This window comes from Protopterus annectens, chromosome 3.part0, assembly GCF_019279795.1.
Source record: "Protopterus annectens isolate FY-2018-M chromosome 3.part0, PAN1.0, whole genome shotgun sequence".
Lineage (NCBI taxonomy): Eukaryota > Metazoa > Chordata > Ceratodontiformes > Protopteridae > Protopterus > Protopterus annectens.
Window position 1 is genome coordinate 841,456,492 of NC_056731.1, and position 24,018 is coordinate 841,480,509.

The window sequence follows — 24,018 nt, forward strand, 5'->3', positions numbered from 1 at the left end:
AGGTAGTCAATCAAGTTGTCAGAAATGGGGAGAAAGAAGAGTTGAGGTAGACTATAGTAGAACAGTAGTAACAGAGTTACAGAGTGCCGTTTAGGAGATACAGCCTTCTTAGAAAGGTGTGCATCTTGGGACTGTACCACAAAGTTAATACAAACATGTTAATAATATTCGGGGTAACTTCTATGTTATTATTTCTCTTTAAATGATCGTGTGATGAAGTAGAGTGGAATACTCATATATATTATTGTGAGCTTATGATTCAGGTCAATTTATAACCAAGAGCAATCAGTTTATAGTCAGAGCAAAGCAATTAACAAAAAGATGCAAGAAAAACAGGTTTTCTTTAATTTCCTGAGACTACATAACTAGCATATGCAATATAGTCTACTGGTCAAGCAAAAGAGGACCGTGGCCAACTTAGTTAAAGGTCCTTAGAGTGCACAGACTATTTCACATAGACTTTAAATCACAGACCAGACATGTATTTAACTGATTAAAGTTAATGCGCAGCAGGATTCTTCATGATAAATATGCTTACATTCAGCTCAGACAACATTCTCAGTAAATTTGTAGGTGTAGGGCCTTGTGACAGAGGTCCTGCAATATTGAGGTCAGATGTAGTGACCTCAAGTTCTGCTCTATGAAGAAAGATAATAACTGAGTGTAAGAGGAGACAACACTGAGGGGATATTTATCAATGCATTCTGCTACATTGCTGCCTCATGCTGCAAGAAGCAGCACCACTTTTGTTATAAAACGTTTCCTTTAGAAATTATCATATGTTGTAAATAGTTATGTCCTAATACTCTGTTTTTTCTGGTATTATTCATAGGTTTATAGGTGTTTACTAGGCTAATGACCACAAGGGCGTTTTTAAGCCTAGCCATGCTTCCCAAATTTTTGATGAGTTCTGATACCCTTGATAAGTGTAAGCATGGACCTGGGAGATGAACCATTTACAGGCTACCTGTTTTCATCAGAGTCATAGGTGGCAAATCAGGGATGAATTTCCGGTTTCCCATCCAATTGTCCAAGTTGCAGTTGAATTGAATTAGGGAGGAACTCTGCTTCACATGGATGGGGAGCCTGTTCCATAGATGAGGTAGTATCTCAGATAAATACCTGTCTCTCCAGTAGGTACTATTCATATCATAGGCTAAGTTTAAATGATTAGAATGGATAATTTTGGTACTGTTCTTTTTTTTTTTTGTGGATATGCAGGAGGTCCATCAAAGTGGGGTCTGACAATGCCCTGTATGCCAGGCATAGATCTCCCCTCAAAAGCCTTTAGGAGACATAATACAGGGATAGGGCCTTGAGGCTGTCTGCATATTACTTATGCCCTGTATTCTTTTAGTGAGGAACCTCTGTGGATGTTCCATTTATTGGATATGCCTGGTTAGGTACATACCAAAGGGGGCACATGCAAAAGACTGGTGCCAAGGATTTCTTCTTTCATTTCTTCACTGGATGGAGTCTTAGTCTAGGAAAAGCTGAACATATTATTTTTTATACATGCTATATGCTTCCATCAGTCTAAAATATGAATGCCAACACATACTACATCAACTTTCTCTTCTAGTAAATCCAAATGTCCTAAAACTGCCAGTCCTTTTTTCTTTCTCTCTACCTTCATCACTGTCATCATCATCATCATCATTCTCTAGCAGTGTGAGAGGTATAATAATCAATCACTGTGCAGATAGGCTAAAACAGCTAGACTTACACTCGTACTCTAGGCCCTTGTGAGAGGGCCTAATGTCATTTATGAAGCCTTTAATTATGCATTTACTTCTGAAAGCAGAAGTCTTGAAAAGAGCGAATGTATAGCTGATCTCAAAAATCAACTATACCTTGGCATTTAAAGGCTTTAGGACAATGAAGAGAAAAGGCCGATTCTCTGTATAATTAGGCAGCAGCTAGAATAGTCTACCATTATTAAGAAAGCTACTAAAAGAAATGGAAATATTTAAGAAGTGAGAGGATAAATATATTAGTTGTAGAGTACATCAGTTTTTTATGACAGGAAATATGGCATTTATATTAAATTATATTATCCTGAAACTTATTTTATGTTTTACATGCTTTGTGGTATTATGTTATCATATTCTTTACTTTATTTCCATTTTTCTCATCCCCTTTACCTTGATATTTAATTTTCTTACATTTATGTTTGCACTACACCTTTGCCCAGCACTATATTCTTTGTTACACATTTTCTGTTTCTCTTCTCCATGATAAAGTTCTTACTGTTTTATATGATCTCATTTGTTGCATTTATTTTGCTCATTCTTTTAATTTCTAAATTCTTCTCATTCATTTTGCATATACGAGGCCACTAAACCATTTTCGTTTTCTTAAGCATAGCTAATAGCGCTTTTGGTCATTAAATATTACAGCAGTCTATTGACTATACCATATGCCTTTTGCAGTGAGTCAAGGCACATCTTTGTCATCTGTGCATCACATGTTTCTGTTGATATATAGCATCTAAATTTGCATTCTGCTTCTTTATAGTATGTGTTGAGTTGAACAGTCAAACTATTCACCTACAATGCTGGTTACTTCATGAATCATGCCTGAAAGTTTTATGTCAGTTAATTATATATCCAGTATTGTCATGATATTGTTAAGTTCCTACAGATCATAATCAGTTTGCAATGTGTTGAAAACATGGGTGTCAGGAAATTCACAAGAGTGAAGCTCAAGACGTAACTCTTGATGCTTGTGTTCAGAACACATAACAGGGTGGGTTATGATCTGAGAGACCCAGTCATGATTCTTTGCAATGCATGGAGCTTACTTGCTCCCAGGTACAACAAAAGTCAGGGGAGAAAAAGAGTAGGACCACTAAGTGTCTTGCAGCTTTGAGTAGGACCACTAAGTGTCTTGCAGCTTTAAGTAGGACCACTAAGTGTCTTGCATCTTTGAATAGGACCACTAAGTGTCTTGCAGCTTTGAGTAGGACCACTAAGTGTCTTGCAGCTTTGAGTAAGACCACCAAGTGTCTTGCAGCTTTGAGTAGGACCACTAAGTGTCTTGCAGCTTTGAATAGGACCACTAAATGTCTTGCAGCTTTGAGTAGGACCACTATAGGACCACTAAGTGTCTTGCAGCTTTGAGTAGGACCACTAAGTGTTTTGCAGCTTTGAGTAGGACCACTAAGTGTCTTGCAGCTTTAAGTAGGACCACTAAGTGTCTTGCAGCTTTGAATAGGACCACTAAGTGTCTTGCAGCTTTGAGTAGGACCACTAAGTGTCTTGCAGCTTTGAATAGGACCACTAAGTGTCTTGCAGCTTTGAGTAGGACCACTATAGGACCACTAAGTGTCTTGCAGCTTTGAGTAGGACCACTAAGTGTCTTGCAGCTTTGAGTAGGACCACTAAGTGTCTTGCAACTTTGAGTAGGACCACTAAGTGTCTTGCAGCTTTGAGAAGGAGCACTAAGTGTCTTGCAGCTTTGAAACTGTATCAGACTTACTACTGCTACAGAGCCAGCCACCATCACCACAGAGGATCAGCGCGAAGTACAAATGGATTTACAAGCTGTTTGTTAATTATGTCATATCATAAAAGTAACAGGATATAGCTAACATTAATAAACTGATTGTGTGGCTCTCTGTTAATGAGCACAGACTGATGGTTTATGCTACTTTGTATTTACAATGGGATTGTATACAAATTAGGAATGGGTAAAAACAGGCTTTAGAATATACAAAATTAGCACTATATGTATATATATATATATATATATATATATATATATATATATATATATATTTACCAAAAAAGCGCTTTCGTTAATATATGTTAAAAAAAAAAAAGAAAGAAAGAAATCTACGTTTATGCAGGGGGTTCGTCCCCCTGCACCCCCACCCTACTTTAATATTCTCACTCCGAGACCACACTACAGTGAGGAAAAGAGACCGTTCCCTTAGCACACCATAGTGCAGTCTCGCAAACAGGCATACTTACGCGAAAATGCTTCTTCTGTGAAAAGCACTTTTGCACAAGTATGCCAAACCGAAATTAGTTTTGGTGATTTTTGTCTTCGGGGATCTGTACGGATCCCATACATATGTATATATATATATATATATATATATATATATATATATATATATATATATATATAATGTGTGTGTGTGTGAGTGTATATTTTTGTTATCAACATTGTCACTCATTTGCTAAAATGTGTTCCTGTACCACTATAGCCATTGTTGATTTGATGTAGGACTACTACTGATTCCTTTAAAAGTTGTTTGCCTTTGCAAGTTTTGCTAGGCAATAGATAATGACAAACATTATATTGTATGAGATTAATTTCTAAAGTTTTCCTTTAGTGGTCTTTTAAGAATGCATTTCACCTAATTTTGTGTAATGTGTGTGGCATACTGTAAGTGAACACGATCTGTATTCAAGAACATCCTTACCATATTTTTTGTCCTTTCTAGTCACTTTTAAAGATTATACTAAGTGTACATGTAGTCTACACTTTGTGGTAACATTTATGAGTCCCCCTCAGTATTTAAAGCTGCAAGAAAATCAGTAGGAAAACTAAAATTAGGAGGGAAAATGTGTTTGTTATGCTTGTGTTGTATGTTCACTCAGTAGAGTGTACACTTAGTTTAGGTGTTAATGAATCCCAGGGTTGATCTTTTTAAAGATGCTTTCTGTTTTTGTTTTGTAATAAACATACATGTCTGAATTGTTTTAAAAGATCCGGTGATTTCTAATATGTGATTGTTTTTTTATGTTTATTTTTTTAAATATTTGATTATAAAGGTATATAAGCAAATTAAGAATGCCAAATAATTCTACTGGAAATGTAAAGACTGATAGTATTCTAATATATTATTCTATATTTAAGTGTACTATTATTAAAAGTATTTTTTTTTTATTTTTGCATTTGGTGATTATAATGGAATTGCTTGTTACATAATATAAAATATTAAAAGTAGGTGTAAAGGTGGTTGTAAAACTAAGTGCCAAATTCCAAAACATTGGTGTAGTCAGACCACATACCCTCTGTCATCCCACTCTCACTACTCAAAGCAGAAAAATCCAACCTGTTCCCCAAGTGACATTATCCATGCGGGGGGGGGGGGGGTGGAGTGGCTGCCCAATTCAGTACCTCACAACACTGCGGTATTGAACTGAATAGGCAGACGAGATGACTCACTATCATTCGATGTTAATGAACCTCATTACTTAGTTGCAGAATAATGATGACACTGCAGGGCCACCAAATCCAGTCAAAGTCTTTAGACAAAGCAGCTGTATTTGTATGCTGGATGTACTATTGCAGGCAAGGAGCTTTGTTGTTAAGGTGAATTTCATGACATTCATGTTAGTTGCGCTCAAAGACTTGATCATAACCCTCTATATTTGACACTGTATTGTTGAATAAAAAAGGTTTCAAAGTTGCATAGTTTTTTTTTTTTTTTTGGACTATCCAGAAATATGACTGCTGCTCTGGTAGTCTCAAATTACTTTACAAAGTCTGGTCTTCTATTTCTACAGCAAAACAATAATGATGGTTGTAAAGCCAGTGCCTCCAATCAACAGTTTTTGTACAAGCATTGCTTTAATACAATATGATCATGCCCAAGGATAACTTAAAAATGCATTACAGCACCATCTATCACATGTAAGAAAACTTCCCACAGTGCTGACATACCTGCAACAGATGCACTGCCATTCAGTGATGCCCATTTCCAAACAATGTTTTGGTAGACGTTTAACAATGCTATATAGTATTTCCCATCATAATTATATGAGAAGCAAAATAGATGTGGAAAAGTGTAGAGCAATCGGAAAAGAAGAGGAGAACCAGTAATACAACTAAGTCATCTTTCTGCATAAAGGTAATGCTTTTGAAGACCTGAACTGTACACATTTTGTCCCCATTTACAAGACTAGGAGCAACTCAGAGGCTTAAATGTAATAACACTGATATGATCCCAATTATAGAAAATATCTTGGAATCGCTGGTAAAGACAAGCATTTTAGACTATCTGGAAGCCAGTGAAATACACAACAGACCATAATGTGGGGATTCATTCCTAAAGACTTGCTCTCAGTGATAAGTGACCACTTACACTGACAGTAGGTCTTTCGGAATCTGGCCCCCAGTGAAGCCTGGTTATAGACTGGCCTTACACCAAAGTAAGTAATTTATTCTGAAAGCAAATCTTATGGAATTTAAACCTACTCACACTGAAAGCAACTCTTTTGGAATCCAGCCCATCAATTCACAATGAGGTCTCATCAGAGAAATCTTAGACAAGATTGGTTCCTAAAGCATTAGCTCAGAATGAGATTATAGGTATGGATTGGTTAACACCAGCAAGACACCTGGCAGGATGGTATAGGGTGGTAGCATGGGTGAAACATTTACTAGAAAGGACACAGGCAGAGTAAATGCAGCTCACACCGATGAAGGTATATTGATAAGTGATGCAGCTCGCACCGATGAAGGTATACTGATAAGTAATGTAGCTTGCTCCGATGAAGGTATACTGATAAGTGATGCAGCTCGCACTGATGAAGATATACTGATAAGTGATGCAGCTTGCACCAATGAAGATATACTGATTAATAATGCAGCTCACACTGATGAAGGTATACTAATAAGTGGAGTGTCACTGTGGGCTAGTACTTCAGAATTTCTCAAGAAAATATTGACTTCTTGCTGATAACATACAGTTATGTAACAAGAGATCATCAATAAGGTAGCAATAAGAAATCATCACAAGGAACAGAAAAGACTTGTCAAAACTGATGGCAAACTCTACAACATGGCACCTCAAGTGAGTGCAAAAATTGCTAAATTAAATGCCTACAAACAAAAACAGAAAAGATACTGTACAACTGGAAGATAACAATAGTAGCAATGCATGCAAAAACTGATTTCAAAATAGTCATTCAAACAAGATGGCCTGAATATAACCAAGCTGTGTGAGTTAGTAAAATAAAGAGTTTTACAGGGATACTGGAAGGCATATAAAAAGACATCACCAGTAGAAAACAATAAGTCATTCTTTTCTCAGCTTTTTGGCTAAGATTAAGTGTAGTATATCTCTCTATGCAGACTGTTGTTAAATTCTCACTTCTAGCACAATGGCTTAGTTCTGGAGGCATTGTCACTTTTAAGTACATAAAGCGGGTAGAGGGAGCTTTGTACAAGGCAACAATAAGTAGTGCACATTTAACACCAGAATACACAAAAATGAATCTAGTGGAGCTTAGCATGTATAATTTTGAAAAAAAAAAGAAATTGGGGCATTATAAAAGCAGTGTTGTGTAACTCACTGGAAGCTATAGAGCTCAACTGAATACCATCTTTCAAAAATATGTAAAAAAAAAAAAAAAGACAAAATCCTAAGATGGAAGATGGATAGTGCATTGGAATCACATGGAAGAATTGTTTCTCAGAAAAAGTTGTGGGCACTTGGAATAGTCATTCTGAAGATGTAGTAGAATCAAAAGCTTTACAGGAATTCAGAAATAAATCTGATATACATGAGGCAGCTTTTATCAGGTTTCAGAGAAAATAAAATGGGTACACATTACGCAGGCTTTTTGCAGCTTATCCCTTAGGTAGGCAAATAAAAATTATGTAGCTCAGGTAGTCAGTGTGCCTTCAAAAAACATAATTCTATGAATATTTTTTTTTTAGTCAAACTCATTTACCTCACTGTGGAAATCTTTCATGTATATAACAAACTGAGCACCACTTTGTTAAATGCATTGAGTCCGACATCTTGTTAAATCAGGGATGGTGTCATTCAGCCAATCTACTGTTGGATCAAAGTATAATACAATCTCTTATAACTACTGAAGAATGAGGCCTGGACATTCAACAAATTAAAATAAAAATCAGATCAATTTCACTATAAAGAAAAAAAAGATAGCTCTTTGGAAGGAAAAATAAAATAAAAACAGATGAACAAATCAATCACACAAAACAATGGCTTACTAAAACAATGCCAATAAACAATATAGTTGCAGAAAACTGTTTGAATAAATACAGTAAAGTAAGGCAACAAATAAGTGTTTTGCTGTTCATCATTGTGATATAAAATGTCAGAAGAAGCTAAAAACAGAAATAGAAAAGTATTTCTGTTTAACTAGAGCTTAACAGTTATCCATTTATGTTTTATGCGGTCATGGATGTAATATTAGCAATTGTGAAGCTACAGACTCTTAAAACTTAAAATAAAATAAAAAAACAGATGTGGGAGACTTCGCCAACCCCTTTACTTAGGTATGCTGTCACTGAAATCTCACACTTCTGGGGGAAAAAACGACTTGCTATATTCAACTGGAACTTGCTATATTCAACTGGACGTATAAGAGAATTTAAGTGCCTTTATCTGCTCTTTTTTTTAAAAAAATACAGTATTTAAATTGATTTTAACTGTGTGGAAGGAATATTAGCTGAACTGGAAGTTAGTCAGTGTTTGCTGAATTTTGTTATTTGCTAGTAATTACAGGTGTGGGGGTAGTCACATTCTTTGATTTCCTGTCCTTGCCTATTTAAGTGGTACAGTGTGAAATATTTTCTGCTTAAAAACCTCAGCTTTGGCCGGCTAAGAACTTGCTATATTCAACTGGACGTATAAGAGAATTTAAGTACCTTTATCTGCTCTTTTTTTTCAAAAAATACAGTATTTAAATTGATTTTAACTGTGTGGAAGGAATATTAGCTGAACTGGAAGTTAGTCAGTGTTTGCTGAATTTTCTTGTTTGCTAGTAATTACAGGTGTGGGGGTAGTCACATTCTTTGATTTCCTGTCCTTGCCTATTTAAGTGGTACAGTGTGAAATATTTTCTGCTTAAAAACCTCAGCTTTGGCCGGCTAAGAACTTGCTATATTCAACTGGACGTATAAGAGAATTTAAGTACCTTTATCTGCTCTTTTTTTTTCAAAAAATACAGTATTTAAATTGATTTTAACTGTGTGGAAGGAATATTAGCTGAACTGGAAGTTAGTCAGTGTTTGCTGAATTTTGTTATTTGCTAGTAATTACAGGTGTGGGGGTAGTCACATTCTTTGATTTCCTGTCCTTGCCTATTTAAGTGGTACAGTGTGAAATATTTTCTGCTTAAAAACCTCAGCTTTGGCCGGCTAAGAACTTGCTCTATTCAACTGGACGTATAAGAGAATTTAAGTACCTTTATCTGCTCTTTTTTTCAAACAAATACAGTATTTAAATTGATTTTAACTGTGTGGAAGTAATACTAGCTGAACTGGAAGTTAGTCAGTGTTTGCTGAATTTTGTTATTTGCTAGTAATTACAGGTGTGGGGGTAGTCACATTCTTTGATTTCCTGTCCTTGCCTATTTAAGTGGTACAGTGTGAAATATTTTCTGCTTAAAAACCTCAGCTTTGGCCGGCTAAGAACTTGTTATATTCAACTGGACGTATAAGAGAATTTAAGTACCTTTATCTGCTCTTTTTTTCAAAAAATACAGTATTTAAATTGATTTTAACTGTGTGGAAAGAATATTAGCTGAACTGGAAGTTTTCACTCTGCTCTTCAGTTAGTCCCAGCCACCCTCCCTGTTTTTGTTTTGGTGTTAATCTTAGTGGCCTTGCAACTGCCCGCCCCTCTTGTAAATTTGTGTTTGGATACTCCTTCTGGGCCCATCTCATTTGCTCACTCAACTGAGTGCAGTGAGATCATATTCTGATTTCAGGCACTCCTACTGTGTACAAAGAGAGCATCTGGGAAACAGAAAAAAAAAAAAAAATTTAAGCTTGTTTCCTGCCTTTCCTGTTAAGTGGTATAGACTATTTGTAGGCTTCTGAGCCCCCAAGCCCTTCTGTGTTGGAGGGAAGCCTTCTAGCTTAGTTTTTTTTTCTTATAACTAGCCAGTTTTCTAGTTTCAGCACTCAAATCTGTTTCTTTGATCTCAGCACTTGTTCAGAAAAAAAAAACAAATTCATCTGCTTTTACTGTACTTGTGTTTCTACCTACCTTTTTAACTTTTGCATCATCTTAAAAGTACTCAATTGTATTTATTACTGCTTGGTGTAACTCATTCTAAGCCTTTTGGTTTAAACACTTGGGCTTCGGACCAGTTGTTTTGCACTGAGAGGGTTTGTGGTCTGCACTGTAGTGGCAGAACAGGTAGCTTACATCCTTCTAGGTTGGGAACTGCTGATTGAGGGCTCAGTGTCTGTTATTCTAAAAGTGTATTAATTCTGGTTTAAGCACTTGGGCTTTCAGGCCAGATATTTTTCATTAAGAGGGCTCGTGGTCTGCACTCTTGTGGGAGGAGAGGCTGGACTCTGCCCTTCTGAGCTGGGAATTTTTGGTTGAAGGCTTATAGTGCATGCATATCTGAACTGCTTCTTACTGAAGTTGGTGCACCTTGTTTGCTGTGGCATAGACTGGATTCGGGCCTGCTGGATCTAGCTTTGTTTGTGTAACTTGAGCACTAATCCAGGCATTCTCTAAAGTATTCAATTGTATTTATTACTGCTTGGTAGTAACTTGATTAAAGTGTAGCTATCATTCTAAGTCTTTTGAATTAAGCACTTGGGCTTCAGACCAGTTGTTTTACATTAGGAAGGTTTGTGGCATGCACTGTGGTGGCAGGACAGGTAGCTTTCATCCTTCTAAGTTGGGAACTGCTGATTGAGAGCCCAGTGTCTGTTATTCTTAAAGTGTATTAGTTCTGGTTTAAGCACTTGGGCTTCAGGCCAGTTATTTTACATTAAGAAGGTTTGTGGTCTGCACTCTTGTGGGAGAAGAGGCTGGACTCTGCCCTTCTGAGCTGGGAATTTCTGGTTAAAGGTTTATAGTGCCTGAATATTTGAACTGTATCTTACTGAAATTGGTACACCTTGTTTGCTGTAGCATAGACTAGATCCAGGCCTGCTGAATCTAGCTTTGTTTATATGCTTGTTGTTTGTTTGCTTGTTATTTCCCTGGAATGCTATTTCCACCTAATACGCGGCTTCTCAGCGCTTCTGTGGATCACTAGTGATATCTGCATTGCTTACTGTACTTATTTCCTTGTTTCACTTGAAAGAAAGTTACTGTTTGTCATTTTTGCATTTAAGTTACCTGTAACACATTGCACTTAAGTTACCTGGCACTTGCTCACTAAAGCAATTATATAAGTCAGCACTAAAAATTAAAAGCACTACACCCTCACTCCCCACTGGCCCTGGTTTTCAATTATTAAGGAATTCCCAATATTATTCTAGCATGTCCAAAGGTCAGTTGTCAATCCCTCTCCGGTCCAGCTGGTGAATCTGGGAATCTTGAGGCAATGTTACAACTGCCTCATGTACACAGACAACCCTCTCCTCCTCCCAACAAATTCCAACACGTGAGAGATGCAACCATATAGCCAAACTGGAGGCTAAGCTCTCTCAACTCAGTACTGGCATAACCAGTCAGGAGGAGAAGGAAACCACACTCACTACAATTCCAGTCTCACATAGACCTACCACGACAGCAAACCAAACACATAATCACACAAAAACATACTCGGAGGCTCTAAATAAAGATCTGCCGAAGCAGCAGAGACCTCCAAAGCAGACACCCAAGCAGCCGCTACCCCAAAACAAAACACGTGCAACACATATCTCACAAAGCCAGTGTGCCAAACAGTCACAGCCCTTAAGACTAAACAACACACCTGATACACTTGTAATAGGTGACTCTATCATCAGGCACACTGACGTCCCACTCACAAGGCTGAACAAGGAGAGGTTCATGGTGAGCAGCCTGTCAGGTGCTAGGATCCGCCACATAACACAAGCACTCAGGTCACTCCAAGGCAAGTACAAATATGACTCGGTCATTGTCCATGCTGGTGTGAATGACCTGAGATGTACCTCCCTGGACTACATGAAAAGAGACATAAAGGAGCTCTCTGAGCATGTAGCCCAGGCCGGTATGACCCTGACCTTGAGTAGCATCTTACCCTCACCAAGAATGATGCCATAATATGAAGACAAGATGATCAATTTCAACAATTGGATTAAGTACTGGTGTCATTCAAAGGGGATCCAATGCCTGTCAGCTTGGGATGATATGCTCGACAAGCCACGATGCTTCGCTAGGGACGGCTTGCACCTGTCACCCCTGGGCTTTCCGATATTGGCAAAGGCTCTTGCTACCCCCATAGTGCCTTTTTTAGGCAAGGCTCAAAAGACAAACCCACCTCCATAGGTATCACAAGGGATAAGAAACTAAGAGTAATGCTACTCAACGCCAGAAGTCTAAACCTCAAGATGCATGCATTCGAAACTCTCCTTAGCATGGAGAACATCGATATCTGTGCAGTAACAGAAACCTGGTTCAGGGCTCCGAGAGCACCCCAGCACTACCAGGTTATACCTCATACCATGCATTTTGGCCCCAAAACTTGGACCGAACCACAAAAGGAGGGGGAGTATCGATATTCATCAAAGATACCCACACCTCCAGGTTGGTGGCAAAGCACGAAGCATCAGAGACTATCCATGTGCAACTAACAGTGGGTAAAACTGCCTTCCAGTTTATAGCCTGCTACAGACCACCCTCCCAAACCCAGGAACCTCGGCCTTCCTGAGAACACTGGAAAATATGAAGGTCTCTCCAAACACCATTATATTGGGCGACTTCAACTACCCAAACATAGACTGGGAGCATTACTCTAGCTCCAACACCCTAGCCCAAAGGTTCCTAGAATTTATAAACTCAAATGCTATGGAACAACTTGTTACCACTCCCACAAGAGGGGAAAACATACTGGACCTGATCATCACCAACATGGGGACTCTATGCTCCAGACCAGAAGTGTATCCCTCACTAGTAAGATCAGACCATAAACTAATCTCACTGGATATTCACATCCCGACCCCACCCCCTGCCCAGAAAACCACAGTGAAAAACTTCTCTAAAGCAATTTCACACTCCTCAAAACTGAGGTGGAATCCTTCAAAGCCCCCGGGCCTGTGGAAAATACGGCCGAGACCACAGAATCCTTTATAAACGCATTCTATGAACACCTTCAGGAATGCATGGATCATGCGATCCCAAATAAAACCAAGACCCAATCCTCCAAAGGCAGACGTCCTGTCTGGTGGACCCCAGCCATAAACAAACTATACAATAGAAGGAGGAAGCTACTAAATGATAGAGCAAAATCCCAAAAAGGGAAGGCATCACTGATCAGTATTAGCAAAAAACTACGGGCACACATAAAATTGTCTAAGGCCAGCTTCGAGAGAAAAATTGCACAGGACACTAAGGATTATCACAAGGCTTTCTTTAGTTATGTTAGGAACCTGGGTGGTAATTCCCAGATATGCTCAGAATTAGTCCAAAATGACAAAAAATGCACCGAACCCACAGACATTGCCAACATCCTAGCTGACAGGTTCAGCGCAAACTTCTCCCCCCCCCCTCCCCACCAAAAGGGCAAATATCTATCCCAGCAGAGTGCTGCCCCCCTGACATCTCAGATGCTTAGGTAAGAGCCACCCTCTCCAACGCAAAAAACACAGCATCAATGGGACCAGATGGTGTCCCGGGCTACGTCCTACATGAACTCCAAGAAGAGCTAAACCCAAACATAAAACTACTGTTCAATCTCAGCCTTACTACAGAATATGTGCCCAAAGAGTGGCGTACAGCAACAGTGGTCCCTCTCCATAAAGGTGGTGCCTCAATGGATCCTGGAAACTATCGCCCCATAAGCCTGACTAGCTTGGTCTGCAAAGCTATGGAAAGGATCATCATGGACCTCATAAATAAAGATATTGGGGACCTACAAACACTGGATCCTACCCAGCTTGGCTTTGTTAAGGGCAGATCCTGCCTCTTAAACCTGGTTGATTTCTTTGAAACAGTCACCAAGGCCATTGACGAGGGGAAGGTGGTCCACACAGCCTACCTGGACCTCGCAAAAGCCTTCGATACAATACCCCACTCGGGCATTATAGATAAGCTCACCAGCTTAAATATAAACCCCTATGTCACTAGATGGATTGCAAACTGGCCCAAGGACAGAACCCACATGGTTAGAATTGCTGGAGCCATGTCAGACTCCAAACCAGTTACAAGTGGTGTCCCACAAGGCTCAGTCCTGGGACCTCTCTTGTTCGGTATATATTTCTCGGAGGTACAGGCCAACACGGAAGGACTGTGGCTGACCAAGTTCGCAGATGACTGCAAACTGGGGGCACCATAATCGACTCTCCAGCCGACACAAGCATCCTCCAAAAGGGCCTCATAGAAACAGACAACTGGTGCCAGAGCCATGGCCTCAAGCTAAATGCCAAAAAGTGTATAGTCATCCCCTTTGGCAAAAACAAAGTGCCCACAAATTACCACATAGGTGGTAATCCATTAAGTACAGAAGAAGTAATTAGGGACCTGGGGACCCAAGTTGATAGCAATCTCTCATTTGACAACCACGTGGCCAAAGTGGTTAGAAAAACATTTTATATAGCTCACTTAATCATGAAGGGATTCACATCTAGATCAGGGGAGGTCATCGTGCCTCTTTACTCATCCCTCATCAGGCCCATAATTGAGTACAATGCCCCTTTTGGGATGTACCTTACCAGACACCTGCAGCAACTGGAAAGACCCCAAAAGTACCTCACCAAGAGGATCAAAGGGCTCAAACAGATGCCATATGCTGCCCGGTTAAAGAAACTCCAGCTCTACTCAGTGGCATACCGCCTGTTCAGAGGCAATCTGTGCCTGACGTATAAAGCCATGTCCAACCCAGAATTAATGGACATGCTGCACCTCAGAAAATCCAAATCCCATCGAGCTACACGCTTGAGAGACTTGAACCTCAGCACTGAAATAAATAGGACATGCTGGAGGGACAGATTCATAACCCAGAGGCTCCCTTCACTCTGGAATAAAATCCCAGTCCAGGTTAGGCAGAGTCCCTCATTGACTCTCTTCAAGAGGAATCTTGATGAGTGGATGGGAGATCGTAGGTTTACCCCGGGTATCACTTCTGTGTCACTGTTAGACAGAGGCACAGTATACTAACCTCGAAAAAGAGCATAGCAAAATAAATTTAAAATAGGTGGTGAAAGCCAAACACATTCTGGCTAGGCTTATAAATGCCCTAGGGCAGATAGCCTAGTATGAACCTATGAACCTATGAACCTATACCGTGTCCCCATAGCTGTCAAGTGCCATTATTGACTAATACACCATGTTCCTGATCACAGACCTTGCAGCTACAACTACATGAATATGGACTGATGACTATCAAGGTTTAGTACTCCGCAAGCTCTACTGCCTCAGAAATAATGACCATTTAACAATTTATTCAGCTACAATAAGTATGTAAGGTGCTTAGCTCTGGTAACAATTAGATTATATTTAGGAACAGTCATCTGCATTTAAAGAGACAGCTGCACTACATAGGTTCATATGTTCATAGGTAGGTACTAGGCTTTCGGCCCTGGGGTGTATATAAGCCTTGCCAAAAAGGTTCCCTGGCTTTTGCCTCCCAAGAAAATTATTTTCCTGTGCCCCTGTCAAGCAGTGCCACCTGGGCGAATTTTCTATTTCCCATCCATCCGTCAAGATTTTTCTTAAAGAGGGTCAATGAGGAGCTTTGCTTGACATGAATGGGTAGATTGTTCCAGAGTATAGGAAGTCTCTGGGACAGGAATATATCTCTACAGAATATTTTGTTTATTGTGGTGACAAGGTTTAGGTCCCTGGAGCATGTGGTTCGGAGAGATTGGGATTTCTTTAAGTGTAGCATGTCCAACAGCTCTGAGTTTTACATAGCTTTGCAAGTTAGGCAGAGATTGCCTCTGAGTAGGCGATATGCGATGGAGAAGAGCAGGAGTTTTTTTAGACGGTCTGCGTATGGCATCTGTTTGAGGCCGGTAATCCTCTCAGTTAGGTATTTCCATAGCACACAAGGTATCTCACGAAATATCTAAGTTTATAAAAAATAACAATAAATAACGAGAAGGAAAACAATAAACAACTTTCTTAGTCAATTTACTGCTCACTCATTCCTCAGCCAGTGTTATGAGCAGAGTAATGTCAATGTTGTATAGTCAGTCACTGACAAGACTGTACAGACCACTCATTCTGTTCAGAAGAGATATCACCACAAACCACGTCCTGCTGTTTGTGTTTACATACAGTAAAATGTTTGTGGATTTTGAGAATACCCTAGAAGTTAATATAATTAACTGCAACTGGGATTCATCTTGCAGACCTGGGTTTGACTCCCTCTCTTCCATGTTACTTTTGTAAACAGACACTTTTGAACTACTGGGTATAGCAGTTTTATCAGAGAAAAAATAATGAATAAACTGCAGTATGACATGCAAACTTTTTGATTCAGTCGACCTCATACAGCATTCCTGTTTGCCATTCTTAATACAACTGGAGGACCTATAATTACTGTTTATTTACTGGGTGGTATTCATACTCCCGAGGTTCATACCTGCATAGCTGTTATCTGAGAAGAGTACCTCTATGCAAATACAGTATTCACAGGTTATTCACACTGAAAGAGTAAATATGTAGGTGCTGTAATAAAGTGTCCACTTACAGCAAATGGTATGCCCCTCAACTATCCAGATTTTTGCCGAATGTCCAGATTTTTGTTTCATATTTTTGGTCTGTTCCTCATAAAATGTGTGGTTTTCTGGTAAATGACTGAGGACTGAGAAATTGCAAGGCTAACAGCAAAGGAAGGAATCTTCACAGATTGCAAAGTAGAATGAAAAGATACAATTCTACCTTAGATAATAAAGCTGCAGATGGCACATAACCATATCAATTATTACTATGGATTGCAAACAGGCAGGAGAAGAACTTATTGAATGCTAATTTACATAATTTCTCATTTACATCTAATTCAGACTTCATTTACTTAAGTTCATTTGAGGGCATCACACTTTGGCATAAATTACCTCTGTGAATCGCTCCCTTGCTACAGAAATTGACAAAAAGCACAGATAACGTTTGCCCATTTGTGCAATGACTATGAATACCATCCTTTGTCTCTTAACACCTGTGTTCCTTGTGCCACACTAGACTGCATTAGGTACCCTAACAGGAAGCAATGCCACTTACTGGCTTCTGACACCAGAAGTAAAATTCTGTGTGCAATATGAATATGAAAACAAAAGAGAGACAAAGAGATAGACAGATTGAAATACAGCAAAACAATAAAAACTTTAATAGCTAAACCCTCTCCCTTGGCATTTGAAGAGCTGTGTAGTGCACATGTAATAACTATACGGGAGGAAGCTTTTTTTTCAGTCGTGTGTCATATGCTAAAAAAATGACCAGACTGTATTAACTACTGCCTGCTGCATGCAAAACATCCTTTATCGTAGGATAAACTAAACTATGGTTAAACTAAAATGGAAATCAAGACTGTATCTGTAAGTAATACTTGATGCATGTTCAGTGTATTGTGAAAAGATAAGTGTATACTCAAAAAATAATATAGAATTCAATACAGAAAATACATGTTAAATGAAATTTCCAGAAACAAGTTTGCAAGAGTATAAAAGCAGTCAATAATCAATGCTGAAGTTTAGTATTATAAAGTATTTACCCACTTGCACTTTCATTAAATCACTCAGACTTTGGCTACATTACAGTACAAGTCATGGGAAAATACTACATAACCCTCACTCCAAGCATTGATCAGTGCTTAAGTATGCACTCCATGGTAATGTCTGTACAGAATAGCTGCAATGCTGTGCACCATTTACTTTAATGCTGCCCAGGGATCTGCAGCAATGTCATAATAGCACAAGACATGGGTGTGAAGAATGTATGTAGGGTAGATGCACAGTAGGATGCTACACGTGCTAGATGATAATAGGGTTCATGGTACAACGTTAACGTGAGCCAGCCCTACAAATGCACAACACATCAGGTGCTTCAGAAAACTACATCCTACTGTGTGTATCATAGTACTTTGCAATAGCAGCTGTATTATTTATTTTCTGTTCACTTGTGAAGTTACTAATACCCTTAGATATAACTGCTTCTGCTCAGAAGCAACTTAAGAAAATTGATGTGGTTAAGTGAGTTGCTCAGTATTACACATTAGACAGGTAAGGGAATCAAACCCAGTATTACAAAAAGAAACTAATTTATATTTGAGAGCCTTAGCCCTCTATGCTGTACTGTGACAAAACTAGCAATTAATATAGTCTACAAATGAAAAATATCAGGCTTTTAGAGATCATGTTAAAAGGTGTGAAATGTGCTTCTTTTCAAACAAAAAGTATTTGCATGCATCTTTATGCTTGTGAACACTTTTTGTGTAAAAAGAAAAGTGTGTTTTGAAGCCTTTAAAGAGTATATTGTTATAAATATTTCTTCCGAATGTGGAAGATTAAATCTAGTAAGCCATGTTTACAGCATTAATATTCATAGGAGGACAAGAAGCATTTATAATTAGTTACCTATACTAGTCCAGCACTATTAGCGCTAGAACACAAAAGGACGTAAACGTTCCCTTCCCTCCTATGAATATTCATTCTGTAAACATGGCATACTACATTTAGTCTTCTGTGTTGGAAAACAATATTTTAAAAATGGATTTTTAATGCATAGGTGTGAAACGAACTTTTGTTTTTTGTATAAGAAAGTGTTTGCATACATAACGGTTGTTTCACACATTTAGACATGATCTTTAACATTGAGACTATCATTAGTTAAATAAAAGCTAATGACTATATCTCAGCGTAACTACTGCAAAGGTTCTATAACTTCATAAAGAAAAGCTTCTGATGTGCCTTTGTTCATGCATTGTTTTCAAGGCCTGTTTTTTCATCCTGTTGAAGGAAGAGTATGCTGAGAATTACAAGGTATATTTCAAATAAAAGATGCTACAGATGAAGCTTAACTGCAAACACAAATCACTTCTATTTACTTGTAAAACATCTTCACATTATCAGATCATGAGCTGTACAAGAAACATACAATTTAACTCTCTTTATTTGTCTATGACAACGATAACAAATAGGCATTCAGCAAGGTTGCATGTCTAGACTGTGGAAACAGATTGAGAAATAGGAAATAAAATGGTACATTTTAGCTTAGCCTCTATATGCATTGTTGGACCCATTAATACAATTCATTACCTGTTAATTGCACATCTTTCATTGTTTTAGAGTTATAGTCAAGTGCAAAGTATAACATTAGCGCAGCAGATGACTTGCAAGGCATTAAATGTAGTATGCGGGTGTCTTAGTTTTGTCCATTTTAATATCCTCTACAGATTACTGCTGTACTGGATGATGTGTTTATTTTCCTGCCCGTGAAAGGGTCTTTTTTGATAAGTGAATGTAAATCTTCCACCTTTATAAATATTGCTGGAAATAAACTGCCATATAAAATATTCTTCTTTCCATGCAGTGTTTGAATCCACTGAAAACGATATTTCTGCTTTGTGGTATAGCCCATATCCTATAAAACAGATGAGCATTATTGCCCTGATACCATGTAAAATGAAATCTTTGCTGTGCTGTAGATTTTCTCCCTCAGGCCTCTGCTGAAAATGAGCTTTCTGTCCAGTTGGATTTTCCCAGTAAATTAATGCAATAAATAAATAAATAAGTCTTTAAAGTCTTTGACCATCTAGAATTCCTGCTGTTTTGCAGAGGACATGTATATTGGCTAGAAAATCTATGGTGTCTATACAGCAGAACACTTAAATAAACTTCCTTTTATGACAGAAAACTCAGACAAACAAAACATGCTTTAGATCTCATTTGACCTTAACAGCTACTTTAAGTATGGGTTTATATATCTGTCTTCATCTACTCCATCTCTTATTAGCTGTTCTCATTTACCACAGTAATACAGTCTTCCTCTGTCTCACGTCATTATTACTGAAGAATCTCATTTGTTTTCACTCATGTTCTATCATCTCAGTCTCAGTGCTTACAACTATCAGACACCTAGTTATGCATAAGCATTCCTCCTTCTCTTATATGCATTCCCTCACCTTTTTCCTTTCATAAAGTCAACTGGATCTTATATTACATGATGTGGCTTTTTTTTCCACCTTGCCTTTGGTACTTGTGATTTCTCCCAGCATCCATGCACACTATATTTATAGCTGTTGTCATTGTTGGCTCTGTGGGGTATTGGTTAGAAGCTTTGACAAGCCAGATTACCCATCTCCTCATGGCCTTGATGGCAAGAGGAGCTGATTGGGAATACAAGAAGAATTAGAAAGCATATGCCTGTTTACCTGTAAAGGGGGGCATGCTAGGGTGGGCCTGATGTCACTTTTAGTACCACTGAGACTATTTACAGAAGGCATTAGTTAGATAATAAGGTTACAGGGCAATTGTAAAGTGCATCAGGATTTATTTATTTACTGTTAATACATACATGCTTTCTTTAGCTGCATTACAGTCACCAAACCAAAGTTTGTTTCTTAGAGAAGTGACTTCTAAGTGTAATTGCAAAAACTAAAACACGTTAATGCTTTTAAAATGTTTACGGGACATGAGTTTACTCATAGACACCATTAATGTAGGTGGCTGTGCCCCCACACACTGCTGCTTCCTTTATATCTCAGAGTAAGGGGAATTCTCCAAGAAACTGTAGTCTGAATCTCAGTACCTGTGTGTGTGTGTGTGTGTGTGTGTGTGTGTGTGTGTGTGTGTGTGTGTGTGTGTGTGTGTGTGTGTGTGTGTGTGTGTGTGTGTGTGTGTACACAGATATCCATGAACCAGTATTCATGCTTTTTTGAAAATATGAGTTTAATTTTTCATTTATGTCTATTCTTGTTTCTCCATTATCACAGGACCCAGATTTACTTCGGTATGCAGGCTATGGTCTGTATCTATGGAAATTATTGTTTATCTTGTGGACTTTTTCTTAGTAAACTTGTTTTTGCCCGGGGCTTTAACACCTTGAATAACCTCTACCTACCTGGACCTCCTGGTCGGAAAACAAAACTAAACAATAATAAATAAATATGCTATGACATAGCAGGCCTTGCTTATTTGAGTTTACTGACATATATTCATCAACCAATCAATCAATGAATGAATCTCATATTTGTGTTTCTGGATTGTCTTCTTTCACCTGATCCTAACAAGCAGAAAATAGCAGACTGAGCCATATACTCATGTGTCTTGTTTTTTACAGTGAACGCATTTTTACATGGCAACTGGATCTGTTATGTAGAAGGCTAGTTCCCCGACTTTGCCCTATACAGACTGAGGCCAGTCAGTGGTCCCCCATGTGGGGGAGGGGCCAGCTCAGGAGCATGTGCATCCATCGACTGTTAGATGATGCAAAAGGTTAAGGTCAGGGTCTCCACAGCAGTTCCCACTGAGAATGCTCCCCAAGGAACTTCTGTTTAACCCTTATAATTCAGTTACTGTATGTGAGATTTTCACCCTGGGTTGTCCTGTCATGGTGCATATAGACAGAACTCTACTAAAATGGTGGTTGTGAATGCAGTACTTGAAGGAATTGATGGTATCAAGACATATGAAAAGAAAAGCCCGCAATTATATATAAATAAATAAGTACCACAATACTATATCCCTTTCTGGAGTATACTTTATTGTGTGGGAGCTAAATGCAGAATTATGTTTGCTGATCGGCCTTAATGCTGTCATTAGCCTTCCCGATGGTAGTCTCTTGCCTCTGATTTACTTTTACTTTAATACAAACTTGTCAGCATCTTTACTTACAGAACTTTTTATTCATTTATAGAAGAAATGCTAGTGCATCACATCACAACTCTTGAGTCAGTGCCAGTTATATAAGTCGAATTCTGTCATGGAAACCTATAAAAGCACTGCCCTGTTTTAGTACTAAAGTATATTTTATTTAGTCTATTTACTTCTTCTTTAGCCTGCTAAGTTAACTGATCCTTCTTAGACCATATTGATTCATGAACAAGAGCAAGAGGGAATGTGATATCTGTTCATAATTTAGAGTAGTTAACAAACAGGATGTTTTAAGGAGGTGTAGGAACTTGAGATCATTAAAAAAGCATAAATACAGGCAGAAGATACAAATAATTTCCCTCTATAATAGAGTAACAGATTTACAAAAACAACCACGATTTCCTTTACTCTTGGGCAGCTCTGGTTATTTAGATTTGCTGCCTTTGCTGTCTTATCACTGTCATGTGTAATACTGCAAGTGCCAAAATAATAATCAGCTATAAAAACATTTCATCTCATATCCAAGGCAGGTCTGGCAAACATTAAACACATAAATCTTCTCTCAAAGTGTCTCTGTTGGACTCCTAAACCTGAAGACCCCCTAACCATAGCAGCAGATACTATGTGTCTGTCATTGCACCCAGCCTCTCATTAATGTTGCCTGCATGCTAGATTACAATGTTCTGCCAATGACTTTTAACTCCATCTCTTGTTCTCTTGTACTGATCATCTTTCTTTATTATTTCAGTCCTCCCACTCCCACCCAGGCATCCTTAATACTGATTTGCTCACAGTTTGCTTTCCTGCACTCTCACATAAATCATCAATGGACTCAGTATCCTTTTGCATGTTATACCTTGGGGGGGGGGGGGTGTTGGGGAACACTGACGTTTATTCTCAAACTAGCCCAGTCTCACACCACTTTCTTGCATTCCTTTTGGGAGTGCCTACCAAACTCACCACCCTATCCATTATGCTAAATGCCTCCCATATGAATGACCTACATATTTTAATATGGAACCCCATATCATAAATCACCTGATGGTACAAATTACTTTTTCAAGCTTTTATAGTCTTTGGAATAATCTAAGCAGTCATTCACTTGCAAAGACAGTCACTTCTCACCACACTTGTCAGTTTATAAGCCACATTTTTTACTCATTGTTGTCCTACAATGGGCAAAAGAAAAATGCTGGAAATGATTAACCGATTTCAACTCCAGAATTCTGTATATTGTTATTTTTCAGAATGATTTGTTGTGGTTAAAATATCATAATGCCAAAGCACTTATCTGGTAAGCAAAAATATAATTAACTTAGATAATGTTTACTTTCATCAGGAAGATAATGCATGCCCCTTGCATTTGCCTAATTATTTTCTTCAATTATTTTTTCTCCCCTGCAAACTATTTTACATCAAACATTGTTGAAAATATTGCATTTGTAGGATTCTGTTTTGGTTTAATGGCTAATGAAACTAAAAAAAACTTCCATTCCATTTATAATACATGAGAAGTGAGCAGACGTTCATGAAAAATAAAATAGGCATGCACTCCTACAACTGGAACCAGACTGTCTCTCACAGGATTATGTTATAATTGGGATTAAGTGTGTTTTCACATATTGATACCATATGTATGCCATATTTTGTTTTAGGAAATTAATTTGCTCATTTGTAGCCATTTTGACAGAGCTGTTTATTACAGGAAAAATGCAATTATGCTGATTAAATCCATATTTGAATCCTTAGTGGAGCACATGCAGTGTAACCATACTATGATTTGTTTACTTGACCATTTCTGTATTTATTTGCTAAAATTATTCTTAGTCAGCAAATGAAGTTAACTGACATTTGTTGCTTGCCAAGGGGTGCGGTAATACATTTTGAGGAGCATCTGTGGCAGATCAGTGTTTTATTCATGCTACAAGGTTTATTCTCAGCTCTATTTGTTAATAGTTCACATATTCGATTACGTGCGCTTTTCATGGTAACAGCCATGATACAATTTAGGAGAATGGAGTTAAAGATAAATGTTAATAGATAAGGAGACAAAACAACTTGAATAGTTACTGTGCTGTAACATTTTGGTGACATCATAGAGCAAAGTATTGCACTTTGTGTGTTTTTTGGTGCATCCACTTCAGCAGAAAGCTATGCTAGTTTGACTGAAGGGTGAGTCCTGTTAACTTAAAACTGTCCCTCCCTATTCTGGGTAGAAGAGATGGCTTTTTAAATGGGCTTTTACTAATGCTTTTCCTTAATGAGGCAGCGACAGTTTAGAAGAAATGGAACTGAATGTCTGACTCTGTAGTAGGAAATTTATGGATTACTGCTAGGAAAGAG

At 38.3% G+C, this 24,018-nt stretch overlaps 1 long non-coding RNA gene across 1 annotated transcript in view; it reads left to right on the forward strand.

Annotated features, from left to right (window-relative positions):
* LOC122796582 overlaps positions 1–24,018 on the forward strand; it is a 1,807,408-nt gene that overhangs the window by 1,782,786 nt on the left and 604 nt on the right. The window lies entirely within an intron of this gene.